The sequence below is a fragment of the Aptenodytes forsteri genome, unplaced genomic scaffold (assembly GCF_000699145.1).
Source record: "Aptenodytes forsteri isolate BGI_AS27 unplaced genomic scaffold, ASM69914v1 Scaffold16, whole genome shotgun sequence".
NCBI classification, from domain to species: Eukaryota; Metazoa; Chordata; class Aves; order Sphenisciformes; family Spheniscidae; genus Aptenodytes; species Aptenodytes forsteri.
Window position 1 is genome coordinate 725,832 of NW_008794753.1, and position 7,145 is coordinate 732,976.

Genomic DNA, 7,145 nt, shown 5'->3' on the forward strand with positions numbered 1-7,145 from the left:
GTGCAGCTGTGCCTGTCTGGTTTGGCAGCCAAAACCCACCCGTGGCTCAGGCTTGGCAGTGCCGGTGGCGGCACATCACTGGGACAGGCACGCTTGCAGTGCCACCAAGCCACCCAGTGCCGGCCAGCCTCTCCTCCTCCTGCCGCACGCGGGGATGGAGTGGGGAGGCCATGGCTCCCTTGGAGGCAGCCCCCCGTCCCCTGCCCCCTCGTGGCCGTGCCGGACCCAGTCCAGTGCCGCCGGGCTGCTGTGGCCCCGGGAGCACCGAAGCGGCTGCTGGCACGGTACACGGGGAAAAGTGCCGCCTTCACTTCAGATGGTAAAAGGCGGTGGGGAGAAGTGTTGCCTTCTGTACCACTTAATGACGCTTATCTTAATGGAAGGAGCAGCGGAGCAGCTGGCTGGGTTCCTGGAGCTGCCCTTGGGAAAAGCCAGCAGGCTCTTCCCAGCACAGCATCGGCACAGGATGATCCCCCCCGAAACGAGCCGAGCCCTGCACCCCTACAGTGGCTGCCCCCCAGTAGCCCTCCGGCCATATTCCGGCCATGCTCTGCCGCTTGGGGAGCCCGGTGAGGATGGCCCCCACCTACCCAGTTGCCCACGTGGGGTCCCCACGTCACACTGCCAAACCCACGAGCAGGCGAAGATGTGGTGCCGTGCCAGCGACGCCTGCCCCGCACGGAGGGACCCCTGCACAGCGGGCAGGGCAGCGCTGTGACAGCAGCGCCTGTGCCGGCAGCAGCCCGGGCATGGACAGGGGCTGCCGGGACTTCGGCCACATCTGCTTGCTGGGAGGGATTTTGGGGAGGGAGAAGGGCTGGGTTACCTGTAGAACTGGAGCTGGCGCTTGGGGCTCCCGTACCTCGCGCTTCCGACAGCAAAGGGGAGAAAGAAGAAAGATGCCACAAACCCCGTTAGAAAGGTGGAGCGGGACCGAGCGGCAGAGCCGGCGGCCGTGGGAAGGGTCGGTGGCGCCCACCCGTGCTGTATCACGGGGGGGCACCGTGCAGCAGGCACCAGCACGCTCCCCGAAAGTACCCATTCTTCCCATAACAGGACTCAGCGCCCAAAAACGCTGCTGCTGCCATGTGGGTTTTTGCAGTCCTGGAAGTTTTTGCACGAAGCGTGCCTGGGCGGTTTTGGGGTGCCGTGGCCCTGGGTTTGAAGCCCTGCAGAGCCCCCGCAGCGCCGCCCCGCACCCTTACCTGTAAATCATCCCTGGGGAGCCTGTCTGCCGCAGTGAGAGTCGCGCCGGGGAGTCAGTGGTGGATTCGGGATACATGGAGCCAGCCTGGGCTCCCCGGAGCCGCTCACCGCCTCACCCCTGCCACAGGGGAAGAGAAAAAGAGGAAGAAACTGGGGTTGTTGGGGCGCGCACATGACGGTGCTTCCTGTTGCAGAAGCTCGCGAGCCGGATGGGTGTGCGGTGCAGGCAGCGGTACGGGCAGCGGTACGGGCAGCGGTACGGGCAGCGGTACGGGCAGCAGCAGGCAGGGCACGGCAGCCCTGCCAGCCCCAGACCCCAGGGCTCCCACCCTGACCCGCCGCAAATCCCAAACCCGTCCCGCCCCTGCCCTGTACTGCCGATTCTCCAACTCGGTTGCTCTCCCCAAACTTCTGGGGCTCCTGGGGAGGGCAGAGCGGGGCTGCTTGCTGCCCACCTCGCTACCCACCTTGCTGCCCATGGGAGGCAAGCAGGGCACGCCACAGGGCAACCCAGCTGCAGCAGCGAGGCACTGACCCGCGCTGTGGAGGTCTTACGACATATCAGGAAACGGTGAAGAAACGCGAGCCTAAAAAATTAAACATTTTGCAGCCCCCAGAGGGTCCCTCTGCAAGGGACAAGCCAAGGAAAGGAAAATAGCTCGGCTTTTCCCGCAGCCTGCACGTGACTCTGTGAGCAGGGGTGCAGGAGCTCCGAGGGAAAGTGGGGCTCGCCCCCAGGCACCTCCGACCCTCTCTGTCCCCATCCCCATGCCAGGGGGGCATCCGGCATGACTCCCTAAGGAGCTGTGATCCTGCTCCCGCTCCCCACCCCGCAACACTGTCAGCAGTTTCCAGTATCACAGAAAACCACAACACTTCCCTACAAAACTGGGGCTAATTTTTGAATTTCACCCATCTTTCTTTAGGCCTGTGAAATGCCATCAGGTCATGAGCTGCTTTTTCCCCTGGCTGGGGACTGAGAGATCGCCGGGCTCCTTCCCTGGCTGCCCTGGGCACAGCGTGCTCATGTGTCCTGGCACGCATCCTGCCTGCATCCTGGCACGGCGTGCCTGCATCCTGCATCCCTCCTGCATCCCAGCACGGTGTGCCTGCATATTGCGTCCCACCTGCATCCCATCAGGGCATGCCTGCATCCTGCATCTCTCCCACATCCTGCATCCCTCCTGCATCCCCAGCACAGTGTGCCTGCATCCTGCATCCCTCCTGCATCCTGGCCCGGTGTGCCTGCGTCCTGCATCCCTCCCGCACCCTGCATCCCTCCAGCATCCTGGCCTGGCGTGCCTGCATCCCGGCACAGCCCCTGCAGCCCACGCGGCCCAATGGCAGCGGCTGCGGCAGACGAGCCCGTCCCCGTGGAGCTGCCTGCCCGCCCACCGCAGCCCCTGGCCCCGCTGCGGCCCCTGGCCCTGCTGCAGCCCTGCTGCAGCCCCCGGTGCAGAGCCCCATCTCCCTCCTCCCCTGAGCGCCGCAGAAACGCGGCTCCCTTTGGCCGCAGCCAGGCCAGGGCTAGAGATCAGGCAGGCTCAATAAAGCCAGGTTTATTTTTGAGAGGACAAGAGGGAGCTGCTCCCCTGCAGCCCCGCACCGTTGCACTGCGCACGCCGAGCAGGACCCTGCTGAGCCCCCAAAGTCATCGCAACCCCCTGGCTTCTCCCGGGGGGCTGCTCATGTCACCTTCGCTGCTCCCTGCGGCCCTCGCCTGGCAGCGGGCAGCTGCCTGCAACAACGCAGTTCAACAGTAGCCACCGGCCCGGGCAGCGTCTTGCACGCTCCTGCAAGCCGCTTCATGCCTGCTCAGTGTCACTTAATTAGCAGCAGTATAATGAAGCTGAAGCGAGCTGGGGGGGACACCTCCAGGAGGGACAGCCCCTGCTCCAGCCGCAGTGGGGGCAGCCGTGCGGCTTCCTTGCTGCCACTGCCACAAACCGAGGCTCAAACTTATCGCGTGGCTTAGGACTGGCTCTGTTTATGCATCCTGGGGATCTGTGGTGCGATGAGCTCAGCTCTGCACAATTTTCAGCAGGACCCGACGCCCCTCATCAGTTACCTCTTGGTAATCCTGGGGGAACTGAGCGCAGTGGCTGGCATTGGAGGAACTTTGCCGGCAAGTGCCGCTGGACCACCGGGACACGGGGTCCGGCAGAGCATCCCAGCCCCTGGGGTCAACCACCCCTCAGGGTCCTCCAAGCCAAAAGCGCTGCCAAAAGCCCGGTCCCCTCCATGCCGGCAGTTTGGTGCTTCCCCGAGACCACTCCTGTACCTTCAGCTTCCTCATGGCAAAACTCAGCTGCGAGTCTGCAACTGCAGGAGTTTCTGCAGGCTGATGCACGGAAAGGGAAGAAAAGTGTTTTCTTCTGCGGGATGCGCCTGGGACCCAGGTGCAAGCGTGCCCCGAAAGCTTGTGCTCCCACCGGCCTCCATCCCCATCCCCAACCAGCACGACGGGGCATGAGAGCGTGGGCACTGAGACACTGGGAGGATTTATGGCTGGGCAGCCCCCGGGAGCCAAAGCTCTGCTGGGCCAGCCTGGGGGATGGTCTGCGGACCACAGCCTCCCAAACACGCTGCTGTCAGAGCAAGAGGAGGTGAAACTGCACACAGCATTAATTTGAATATAGGGACGGAGCCTCCACACCTACTGATGAGCCTAAGCCCCCGAGGGTGAGGCATTGGGGTCAGGGGAGCTGCAGGACCCCTGCCCCGGGCACCCCATCATCCTTCCCAGCTGCTGAGGTGAGGGATGCAGTGGAGACAGTGCTGAGCATCTCCCCACTCCGGGTACCTGTCCCCGTATTTCTACCCCTTTTTTACCAGGTTTGCAAACAGCACTCTCAGCAAATGCTGCCCCCCCAACACGCCACAGGAAAGGTGACTTTAGCACAATTACTCACACTGCCCTGCTCTGCCTTGCAAATGGCTTTCGACCCGGCACCTCCTGCTGTCACCTCTCTGTTCATGCCCCACGCTGGGTCCCGTGCACCCCTCGGCCGCTCCCAGCCCCCGGCACGCAGCACCGGCGCTGCAGGGATCCGCAGAGCAGCAGCCCTGCCCCTTCCCTCTGCCTGGGGAAGCCTCTGCTGCAGAGCAGCGTTCCTCCAGCCTGCCGTCGCGGCGCGGGCTCCCTCTGACCGTGGCTGGTGGGCTCGGGTGTGTTTACAAGCCGGTCATTAAGACAACGAACGAGGCAGGCATTGGGGATTTAGCTGCGACACGTGAGGTTGCCCGTGATCATGCTGTGCGCACCGAAGCGCAGGCACCCGGCGCTGCTCGGCTCCCCGAGTCAATGACACAGCCCAAAACCACACGCGACACGTCAGACGGGGTTATTCCTGCTTTGCCATCACATACACCAGCACGAAAGTAACGGGGTCCATCAGGCCCACAGCACCCGCCAGTCCCCGATGTGCAGCACTGCCAGCATGTGCCCCTTCCCCAGCGAGCCGGCGGGCAGGCTCCCCACTGCGCCGTGGCTCCCAGCCAGGCACGGCTGAGCCACCGCCACGGCACCGCAGACCTGCCGGCGGCGCCAACCACCCCAGCACCCCACCTACCTGGCTCCGGTGCTCTAACGGAGATGCGCAGTCAGGAGGCAAAACAAATGAGATAAAAACCCCAGCTGCCAGCAGAGTTGGAGGCTCTGCAGGTTTCGGAAAGCGACGCCGGTGCCGAGCAGCTGCGATAGCCGGAGGCAAACACAGTGGGTGCTGGTTCCTACCCCATTCCTGCTCTGTCCCTGGGAAGAGGTGTCTGGCGGAGGAGGGGAAGCCGAGCCCTCCGCACCCCGGGATGCGGCAGCACCCAGGGATGCTGCAGAGCCGTCCCTGCCGCTCTCACATCCTGACTCGGCAAGTTTGGCTCCGCGGTGGCGTGCAGCCGTGGCGTGCAGCCCGGCTCCGGATCCTGCCGGTGCCTTAACCGTGTCAGCGCCACAGCCCAGCACCGGCAGCGTGCGTGGGCGAGCAAGCGGCTGCCACCCGGCGCCAGCCACCCCTGCGCAGCTCAGGCGAGAGGAGGCTCGTCCGGTGGCTGGGGGGAGCCTGGAGATGGACATTTCCATCACCGGATGCCTTTAAGTCACGCTGAGTGTTTTTCTTAAAAAATAAAATAAGGGTGTCCGCAGGCAATGCTGCAGGGCTGCCTCCCAGCACCGGGGCTCGCCCAGGCGCCGCATCCCACGGGGCAGCCACCCATCCTCCTCCAGGCGCGCCAATCGCGCCTTCTCGGCGGCTTTTGCTTTTTGGCCATCTTGGGCAAAAAGTCCACCCCGCAGCACATGGTTCAGAGACACCCCAGTAATTGGAGCACACTGGTCCCTGGTGGCAGCATGGCACTGTAATCCTGGAGTGATAACAGCACCGATCTGGCCAGCGGCTGGATTTAACATGAAAACCAGAGGCCAAGCCAGCAAAAAGGGGTCAGGGTTTCAGAAGTGCGCAGGAGCGCTTTTTTCATTTGTAAGTTAGGAAAAACCGGTCCCTCTCCATCCACCGAGTCCTGCTCAGCTTCACTGCGGCATCCTGCCACTTCTGCTGCCCTCCCGGCACGGTCCTGCCACCGACAGGGCCAGCAAGCACGCTGCACGCTCTGAACTGCGCTGGCACTGAAGGGGACCCTCTCGGCACCACCTGGGCGGGTGATCCCCGCAGGTCGCCCGCTTTCCACGCTGCGGCAGCTCCGCTAGCAGCGTGCAACAGTGCACGGAAGGCCGTAAACCCTGTGAGCGCTCCCCAGCACCAGCACGGCGGCGGCTTTGCTTCTCCAGCAGATGCTGGAAACCGCACGCTGAGGTTTTCTGCTCTCGCTCCACCGCGCGTCCGACCCGCACGCCGAGAGCGGGGAGGTGACGGCCAGCCCCACTGCCCTCCTCATAAAAATAACAATAATAATAAAAAATAATACAAAAAGCAGCTCTTGCGTATCTTCCATTAGCAGCTGCGAGCAGAGGCGTTTCTTGTTAACCAGCAGGAGAATCACTGCATATATGTAATATGTATATATATGCAATATATATTGGATACATATTGCCCAGCCTGCCTGCTCCGGCACTCACCCACCACGCAGCACCACGGCTCCCAGCAACGCTTTTGGAAGAAACCTGTTGTTTCTGGAAAGCTGGCTCGATGCCCTGCCCATGCAAAGCCTGTTGTTTCTGCTGGCTCGATGCCCTGCCCATGCAAAGCCGGCAGCGACCTGGTCTCGCCTCCCAGCGGCGCGGAGCATGGGCTCTGCTCTTCTACCGAGAGGCTCTCACCGGGACGAGAGCCCGAGGCGCCCGTGTGAACAGTCCCAGGACGCCTGCGTTAACCACAACGGCACGGGGTCCCGGCCGCTGGCTGAGCGGGCACGGGACCGACGGGGCTCCCCCATCACAAGGAAAACAGCCTTAAAAAGTAGAGGCTGGAGAAGGGCTCGCGAGCCAAAGAAACCCACGGGTTTAGGACACAGTTGAAGGAAAGCCCAAGGGGAGCGCTGGCGGCGGCTGGGTTGCAGGACAGGGAATCCTCCGCAGCACACGGGAGAAAGGTCCTCCTTTCCAACGACCCTACGTGTCATTTCGGTTAATGAAGCCACTGACTTCTGTAGAAAACGTGACGGTTTTGTCTCCGCCATGTGCAGAGCGGCTCTGATGACAAAACAGGGGAAGGTGTTTTGGGAAAAAACAACATTTACATTCTCCTGCGGGTTTGGCAGCACGTCGCGTTATCGGGGTATAAGCGCCTGCCTCTCCCCGGTGCAACGTCAACGGGCTGCAGGCCACCAGCAACCGGAGCATCGATTCGGGGTTACCTTGCCTTGCCGGGGAATAAAAAAAGGGTGGACAAAACCCATCCTCCCCGCTCAGAGCGGGGCTTCTTGCGCGGGGAGAGGGACCTGCTCAGCAGAGAGCTGGCGGCAGGGCGAGGGGCCCCGCTCTCCCC